This window comes from Lygodium microphyllum, chromosome 9 (genome assembly GCF_053477565.2).
Source record: "Lygodium microphyllum isolate KBCC chromosome 9, Lygodium_microphyllum_v1.1.10, whole genome shotgun sequence".
Classification (NCBI taxonomy): domain Eukaryota; kingdom Viridiplantae; phylum Streptophyta; class Polypodiopsida; order Schizaeales; family Lygodiaceae; genus Lygodium; species Lygodium microphyllum.
The window spans coordinates 77,510,010-77,520,357 of record NC_141143.1 but is presented as its reverse complement, the minus strand read 5'-3'; positions in this window follow the sequence as shown (position 1 = coordinate 77,520,357).

The window sequence follows — 10,348 nt, the reverse complement described above, 5'->3', positions numbered from 1 at the left end:
CCAAAATCCCTAAAATTCAAATAGTCTATGCAATAAAGAAAAAATTTCTCATTCATCTCAACAATTTTGTCTCCAACTTGTGGCACCCAAATAGGAAGAGTGTTGCATAATGTGCTCTTAGAGGCTCCCCTTTGGGCTTGGTGATCTAAAGTGCTCCTATGTGCTTGTGATTGTGCTTTTCTTTACATCTCCATGGGCACCTTATATAACCTCCATGAGGGATTAGATTAAGCTAATCTTCTTGATTAACATAATCTTAGATTATGTATGATATCTTTGATAATATGGAGAATAGTGGATGGGACAAGTCCCCACCTTGGTCAACATGCAAGAAGCCAAGGGTGGTGGCAGACAAGCTAGAGAAAGGGAGCTAGATTACAAGAGGTGGGTGCCCAAAGCACATTATTATAATATATTTACAAGAAGGATAAAATGGGAAGTTGATGTGATAAGGGTGAAAGAGAGAAGAAAATTGCCTACAACTAGCAGTCTGCACCTTTGTAACTTCAAATCGGTGAAGAATCTGAAAAAAGTTTCTTTGCAACTTTGTAGACTAGGTCGAAACTGGTCGGGCAACGTGGGAATTTTCCTAAAATTCAATTGCCCTGGGATTTATTAAAATGATTAAAACGACTTCCAAAAGCTGCTTTGACTTATATATATATATATATATATATATATATATATATATATATATAATGACCCCCTCTATCACATGCTTATATATATATATATATATATATATATATTATATATATATATATATATATATATAAGCATGTGATAGAGGGGGTCCATGCTTGTAAGCTTTTGTATAAGATTCAAATGACACCATGATGTGGACATTGACATGTGTACAAGAGTGAGGTGTCCTCTAATGATGGTGATAGATTACAAATCTTGGTGATGCATGTGGAACCCAAGTGTAGTTGGAGACTAGTCCTTTGAAAAAATCTATGCACTCACTCGACCCCTAGGTGTAATTCATTTCCACCTTCACTAAGATAACCCGTCCCTTTTACCCTTTACATTGACATCCCTCCTAAGAACTTGTTTCCCCACTTGCTAGAGTTATCATAACCAAGAAGCAATGTAGCATACCTAGTGCTTGAAGAGTAAATCCAAAGTGATAACATGTAGGGTTTAAGCTATGGGTAAGGCTCTTGATAGGGGTTTTGGCCAAATTTTGTGGTAGAAATCCGATTTGTAAAAAACATGGATCACATGGCTAGTCCAATTTGTGGGAATATTCTAGTTAAGGGTACATTAGCATAAACAATATTAGGATGGATGACCTTCTGAACAGGGGCTTGGAGAAAACTAGCTCATTGTGAGGCATAGAGACCAAGTTTGAATCCTAGGCCAATTGAGAAGCATTTCGATAATTGGATAAAATGGAGGTTATCCATTACCTTAAGGTTTTGGGCTGTAGATCATTACTCCACATTTGTGGGAATCTTTCAATTAAGTGTCCACTAGCATGAATAATTGTACAATGGGTGATCTCCTAGGCAGGGGAGGTGTGAATATCCTTACCCAATTTCTAATTTTAGATACCTTCTAAATTTTGTTCCGCATTAGGAGACATGACTTTAATGCCCACACACGAGAAACTATCCATGTAACAGCAAGGTCGTATTAGTGACAAGCAAGAGAGTAGCAAGGAAAAGAGCGAGTGGGAAGGCTACTATATTGGGTTTCAAAGGCATTATGATGGCCATCACAGATGAAGCCATTAACGACCCCAAGCACTAAGAGAACCAATCCTAGAAGGAGAAGAAAAAGCAACCATCTCATTGATGTAGAAGATATCTTTAATGATCAGAGGAGTAATGAAGCCGTTAATGACAACTTTTCACGCATGAGTGCGTGTGAGAAGCGAGCTTTTTGAGTGAGCTTTTCTGGGCAACCTCCATTTCTTGTTCCACATAGTCCACTTATTTCTCCTATTCTCTTGTGCACATATAAAGCATTACTACTACCCCCTACTACTGCCACCATCATCGCCACCACCACCTCTACATCTACCTTCACCGCCATTGTCACTACCACCTCCACTGTCCCCTCCCATGTTTCTCCCCCCATGTTAATTACCTTAAGTACAGGTCTCTCTCTCTCTATCCCCTATCTTCCACCAATTATTCTCTCTCTATTTTCTCTCCTCCCCATCTCTCTCTATCTCTCTATCTCTCTCTCTCCCAGTTCCATGTAGCAATCTCTCTCTCTCTCTCTCTCTCTCTCTCTCTCTCTCTCTCTCTCCTCCTCCTCCTCTCTCTCTCTTTGTGTGCTCACAAAGATACATACACAAACACACACATACTCTCTCTCTCTCTCTCTCTCTCTCTCTCTCTCTCTCCTCCTCCTCCTCCTCTCTCTCTCTCTCTCTCTTTGTGTGCTCACAAAGATACATACACAAACACACACATTCTCTCTCTCTCTCTCTCTCTCTCTCTCTCTCTCTCTCTCTCTCTCACACACACACACACACATACACACACACACAAATTTAGTAACTTCTCTCTCTCTCTCTCTCTCTCTCTCTCTCTCTCTCTCTTTATTTTGCAAGGGCCATCCATCCATTTTTCAAAGCCTCTTATTTTTGCAAGGATCAAGGGTTTACATGAGGTTGATTGTCTTAGACACTTTTAGTTGTTAATATCAAGATGAAGAGAATATCACATTGTTACTCCCATATGCATATATACATTCACGTACCTCTCACTTTTATGTGCATGATCTAATATTATATCATGATATATCACTTTTAGTTGTCAATATCAGAATGACGAGAATATCACATTGTTACTCCCACATGCATATATACATTCACGTACCTCTCACTTTTATGTGTATGATTTGATATTATTCTGATATATCACTTCCATTGTGCACACATAAGTGAAACTACATTGCACATGTTTTTACTACTTTTATTTGAGCATTATTGTGTGGACTTACTATAAGAGGATAGGGTATCAAACAGTTTGTTACACTCACTGCAATAACGTGCGATATTTATTGTTTTTCACTTAGTTGGAATAGTTAATATCAGGACAATAATATTAACTCATTGTTTCTCAATCCACTGTGCACATATACATTCACATGCATTCATGTTTCTACACTCCACCCTTCCCTAGATATTTTGCACATGCTTTATTTACATATCTTGTAGTATTGCAATTGAGCGAATGCCTATACACAATCTCCTTCACTTGCGCATTCATCTCTCTTTCTCCTCTTCCCTCCCATCCTCATTTCATTGCACTTGTAAATAACCCCACTTCTAGGGGCTTCATTAATAATGATCCCTTCTACTTTTGCCACCTATGTAGAATCACCCCATTCATATCAAACACGATTAATTTTCAGGTTGTGGGAGGTAATTGTACATGTGCATGTGGAAGGGTGAACACTCATGTATTGGTATGACGAAAAAGAACACTACATTACAATCAAATATTGTGCAAGTTTATGTAAACATGTTACCTTTGCTCTTAGACATCTTCCATCTTCAGCAAAGTAATACACACATGCAATCTATCTGTTGGAATTAAGCACCACTGATGCAAAGTCACCACATCCCGCATTGCAATCTAAAATGTTGTCTCTTTCTTTTGTGTATGTTTGTAAGAACGAGCTCCAAAGAGCCCTATCACGTTGCATGCCACCTAAATATATGGTATTCATATAACAAATTAGGAATCTACTAAATGTCTACAAAACATATGTGTAGTAGTTTAACAACATCGGATCTCATACTAACCTCTCAATGGGGATCCTAATGTATCTCGTACCTACTCATTCATAGAAATGTCATCTTTTGTGAACTTCGAAGGGATGATTCCATTGTAAATGATATCTAACGCATGTACGCTAGAATATATATCACACGTACTTGCATTTAAAGCTTGAAATACTAATTTTAGTAATTGCACTCACTAAACGGAGCCAACAAGTGTGATACATAAAAAATATTCATCACGACCATATCATGAATTCAAAACTCTCACCTCTCTACCTCCAATGACACACACACATGTCTCGCAATGAACAACATGTGTCATGTGTAAGGCCCAATACTTCTGCCTTGACTCGATCTGTCGGTGTCTATCCTCCACAACAACCTGCTCGACAAGCTCTACCATGGAGTGTGTTGTGGCAAGGAAAAGTAACATCCTTGTGTCCTTGAGGACATGATCAGTCAAATACATGGCATTGACTGACTCTCCCTCGGTATGGGAGTTCCATGACAAAATTCCATCCCCCAATTCATGCACGGCACTATCTTTAGGGAGACGAACCACAATGATATTGCATGCTATGTTTGTGGTTTCTTTGTCAAGCTTGATCATCTTGTGTTGGTTGACCTCCTCCAATGCCTCTACCAATCAAGAGAATGCTTCACTTGGTTGATCATTTCACAATGCATTTCCTATCTCGAATAGATTGCACAGAACAGTATGCCACTCCACCTTTGCCATCATAATGGCATGGGAGACAGTGACTTGCAAGGGGTCTTCCATGGGGCTTTTAGTGTGAATCTCTATACATTGACTCCTCAATTTAGTAACATATTCTTCTCACTAAATGTTACACTAGTTAATATTCTCGATACATGTTTGTTTACCTATGTGTGTGGTTGGCACATCTTGCATCATTATAGCTTTGTAGGAGACGATGTCTTGCAAGGGGACTTCCACGTGACTTTCCATATGGCCCTTTACTGCACGATGAACTCACAATTAGCAACATATTCTTCCTTCAAAATGTTATTGTAGATAATATTCTTAAGGCATGTTAGTTCACTAGTGTTTGTGGGCTAGCACATCCTCCAACATTATAGGTTGATAATCAAAAATTGTATCCCCCTTTGCAAAAATATAGAACATTCTTATTGACATTGTATTGTAGGAAAAAAAAACCACGAGTCATACTTGTTTACTAGTAGTTGCCACGTCCCCTGGCACTGCTGGTTCATGTTCTTGCATTCTTTCCTTCCCTACACAAGGACACACATCACTATTAACATCATATAATGATAGAATGTTTTTAATGCTCTGACATCATCCAATCATGACATGTATGGAATTCACAAGGATCATTTCTTTACCTCTTTGTGCATGAGCCATGTCCAATGTGACCTCAAATCTAAGATACTCAGTTTTTTCACCCTATGCACATGACTAAAAATATTCTTATTATTACTTTGGTGATGAACAAGAATTGAGTGCCTTCACATCATGAGTTTTATGCAAAAGCAAGCTTACCATCTTGGTGCTCTATAATACGTGTGTCAATTCAATGTGATGCCTCACTGCATCTTGTTTTTGTTGTGCATCTCTCAGTAGCAATGTGTAAGGTAACACTCTCCACCGCAAGATCTGTAAGAACTTGATGTATCCTTCCATCCATGCCAATGACATGGACCTCCTCGGTGGTGCCTTCCATTGCAATATGCTCTTCAATGGTATCAATCAAGGGGCCTACATGGTTTGGTGGTTACGATTCATTTTCAAAGAAATATTTTCATTATAGTGATACAAGAGATGTCTTGGCCATAGTACTTCAAAAGATCAAACCTTTTGGGTATGGAGAAACCAAATTAATTGGTGATGAGGGTTGATCTTTGCTTGGTCTCTCTTCAAGGATATTAGATGTGCACTTGCTCTTTTGTTTTCTTTTTTTTAGTAACGGCACTACTAGTATCAATTTTTTGTGAACCCATCATAGTCTCTTTATTAGGAGACAACAAAGTGCAATATACTCCTAAAAATGAAACTCATTTTACTTACCATGTCTCTGGATCCTTGTGTCTCTAGTGTTTTTTTTTTCTTGAGTATTTTTGGTACAAACCCTTCTCATTGGAGGAATATTCCCCTTCTAGATAGTCAAGGAAAATAGGGCATCTTTAATATACCTCATTATCCCACTCTTGCTCTATCTAGTAATCCTCACACATGCACTGATCCTCCTACAGGTTTGCCCAATCCTCACATTCTCCCAATAGAGTTTGTATAGCCCCCCTCTCCATCTTTCCTTACATAAACTTGACTTGCAAAGTCACCATTACATTTCTAGAATGGATTGGCAAGATAGCACCGCAGACATGCTACTAAAGAAGGATATTGTGAACTACCTGTAGTACAGAAGCCTCCATACTACCAACTTTATTGACTTCTGTGACTCTATATCTTCATCTGACTTGAAATCATGGAAGACAGTGCAAAACATTTGCTCTCTATGTTTTCTCTTTATCTCCTGGGTGTATTGGAAGAACAAATCATGTTTCACTCAAATGTTATAGTATTCCTCCCAACTTAAAAGCAATCTCTTTCTGCCAACTTGGAACATGGCCCAAAAGGTCTCTTGTCTTACCCAACTTTGAAACAATGCATTTCCATATACTCGAATCAAAGTTATTCATTTAATACCAATTCCTCAGACTTACGATGCATATAATTTAGACGAGTAAGAATAACCTACGTTCAGGCATGCCCATCAATGTTTGAATTTTCCTATTAGAACTCTCCATGGCTTTCAATATCCTTACACAATTTGCCTCATTTAGCTTTGAGGATGCCAATGTGTATAAACTCTCCTCATTCAATACACCCCTCATCTTGGAGCCCCACTCCAAGCATGAGATAGTTTTGCATTGACAAAAACATTATTACTCTAGACCAATGTAGTTCGAGTACATATAAATGGGAGGTACAAAGAGGTAGTAACTTATTGATACCACTTCTCTTGGAGACTGGGGTCTGCAACTCTTAGCAAACGTCAAGTTTTTTTAATGAGCTTTTCATTGACACTATAGCATGCCTCGTCCCACTTGGTTCTAAACTCAAAGTCGAAGAGTTGTGTCTGTTTCTATTCGATTGGTCACATTGCCATATCATACTCATCCTACACTCGGTAATTAAGGACAATGTCATTTCATTAGGAAAAAAATGCATTAGAAAAAACATTGTTAAGTTAGCTTGAAGAACTGCCTACCTTCCACATAACATGGGCAAGTGCAATCAATGGTGCCTTGTACCATGTGGGAATGGGTATTGGCTTTCTATGCGCTTGTACCCATGCCTTTGCCTCATTAGTTAACTTGTCAAAAATAGTGGCATGGTCAGCCTACCCTAGCATCCTTGCTTCGCAAACAAGGTCTTGATACGAGATGTGGACAATCCCCTTTTGTGCTAGTATGTGTACATACATTCTATATTAGGGTCTCATGCATATTTCATCATCCATGTGACCTTTAGCGCACAAAGGTAATCCAAGCTATATGGTCCATTGCATACCTATTTGTACGAGAATATATGACAAAATCTTCTCCTTTGCCACACTTGTCACTTTCACAAGGAGACAATCAACACGTATATGCTGCTTCCTATTATGTGGAAAGGTTAATACAAACAATCAATTATGTTAACAATGATGTAAGCAACAAACACATTGCAATTATGTTAACGATGATGTAAGCAATAATCAATTATGTTAACGATGATGTAAGCAACAAATACATTGCAAAATATTAAGGTTCTACAGTTTAGGGCCAATCACATGTGCATATCTCATTCATACATGATGTGAGTCGATGGTTACCATCCCAAACATAAAACATGCAATTTGACAAAAAGGCCCAATCGGTGCCACTGATTTTCACCTCAAAGTCTTGATGCTTTGTTAGCCAATGGGGGTCCCACTCATTTCTAATTATATCATCAGCCTTCTTGCACTAGTGCCTTGGTGTCTCTAATGATACTATGAATATACCCATCCCTCTAACATACCCGTTGTTAAAAAATGTATCTGAGAGTTGCTTGTACCTTGATGTGACTTATTGTAGGCATGGAAACCAAACGACATAATGGAATGGGTGGAAAAGGGGTGGATGTCTGCATCTGAATGAGATGATGAAGTAATTAATGTCCACATCAATGTAAAGAAATAAAAACCATAATCTAAATCATGCTACCATCTCTCACAAGCACTCATCGTCAATGTTTCCAACTAGTCTTCTATGAATGCTTGCACAATACATTTATCGCAAGTGACTATGAGAGTAGTCTCGCCAGTTGTTTCACCAGCCTCTGTCATGTGCTCATTTGCAGTTCTCTGCATTTGCTTATTCTTGCTTTGCGTACAACCATGCCTCTACTGTGCACTAAAGGACTTGATGCTTTGATGGTCGTTGCTTTCCTCGTCAGTATCACTCTTTAATACTATGAGCTTTCTCTTGCCATTCCTCGTTTGCATCATTGAAGTGTGCCCACCTTCTCCTGATTTCACTTCTTCCCCACATGTAATTGCGATGGTTATTTGTAGCTCGGCAGAAGTCATCAATGATTGTGTTTGTGTTGTTGCTCTCCCCCTCGCTCTTGGAGGGCAACTTCCCCCTTGTGATTGCATGTTGCTGGTCAGAGTCGTGGAGGCAAGTCAAAGTCCTTGGGAGACTCACCCGATCGTCGCTCTCTTTTTTGCAAATAACGATTCAAAATAGGATAAGAGGGGGAGATAGAGTGGTCGTAACAAAAATTAAGAGAGGGGTTGCTTACCCTCTATTCCATTGGCCATTGCACAATTGCGTTTTCCTCAATTTCAATCTCAGTATTGCCTTTGCCACGGGCCTTCATACCTCTTCGATGCAGGATGGTGACAAGAACTTCCACTCATCTAGGGAGCAAGCTCGACGAGGGAAACGTTTGTCAGATTAAACCTTCTACAATCCTTTCATCGCCCTTGAAAAGGGTGACATGATATTGTCTTTTGAAATCTGATTTGGCCATGGTAGAGAGGCTTAGGGTTACTTCTTGTTGCAGATATATTTCTTTCTCGATTTCCTGCCATCAAATACCAATTGAGAGTGAGAGAGAGAGAGAGAGAGAGAGAGAGAGAGAGAGAGAGAGAGAGAGAGAGAGAGAGAGAGAGAGAGAGAGAGAGAGAGAGAGAGAGAGAGAGAGAGAGGGAGGGAGGGAGGGAGGGAGGGAGGGAGAGGAAGAGGAAGAGATGACATTGGGATAAGAGAGTGTGAGAGAGAGTGAGAGGGAGAGAGAGAGAGGGAGGGAGAAGGGGAGGAAGGAGGAGAGAGAGGGAGGGAGGGAGGAAGAGAGAGAGAGAACTGTGCCGAGGATAGGGGACAAAAAACATGAACTTGAATTGTGAGGGGAGGGGGGTCCTTTTAAAGACTAAGGAGGGAGAGCGAGGGAGGGATAGAGAGGGAGAGTCACATATCGAGAGTCGTGGGAATGATTCGCAATGTGAAAAGGGGGGATGGGTCCTTTTATAGGTGAAGGAGAGAGAAAATGGGAGAAGAGAGAGAAAGAGTGATGAGAGAGAGGGGGAAAGAGAGAGAGCATGCGATATGTATAATTTTTTCTCACTAGAGGGGTCGTCAGCAACCCCTTATTGGATATTTTTTTTTTTAGTGACCCATTCCTGGCAACAATAAATTTTCGCCCAACTAGATTTGTGGGTTTTTTTCACCCAATAAGGGGCTATCAGGTGACCCCTTCTTTTGGAAAAAAAACAAACCACAGTTCTAAGAATAGACATCATGGGGAGAAGAGAGAGCAATAGAGAGTGTGTATTTTTTCTCGCCTAAGAAGGGGCTACCGACGACCCCTTCTCGTAAAAAAAAAAGAGTCCACAGGTCCAAGAATAGAGAGCATGGGGGGGGAGAGAGAGTAATAGAGTGATGAGAGAGGGAGAGCATGCGATATTTTTTCATCTAGGAAGGGACTACTAGCGACGCCTTCTTGGCAAGAAAAAATACTACATATTGCATGCTCTCTCTCTCTCTTGTCCCCTCTCCCATCACTCTGTTAGTCTCTCTTCCCCCCATGCATTCCTAGACATGTGGTTTTTTTTTCCATCGAGAAGGGGTTGCCGGCAGTCCCTTCTTGGGTGAAAAAAACCCACACCCTGTTGCTCTCTCTTCTACTTTCCATGCTGTCTATTCTCGGAATTGTGATTTGTTTTTCTACCGAGAAGGGGTCGCTGGTAGCCCCTTCTTGGGTGAAAAAAAAAATCCACGCTCTGTTGCTCTCTCTTCTTTCCATGCTATCTATTCTTCGAGAATTGTGGTTTGTTTTTTCATCGAAAAAGGGGTCATTGATAGCCCCTTATTGGGCGAAAAAAAATCCATAAATCCAGTTAGGCAAAAATTTACTCTTGTTAGGAATAGGTCGATATAAAATTTTTTTGTCTAATAAGGGGTTGTCAGCGATCCCTTTCTAGCGAGAAAAAATTACACATGTCGCATGTTCTCTCTCTTTCCTTTCCCCCCTCTCTCTCTCCCCCCGTTTTCTCAACAAATTAACTAACAATTACTCAATTAACTTTACAA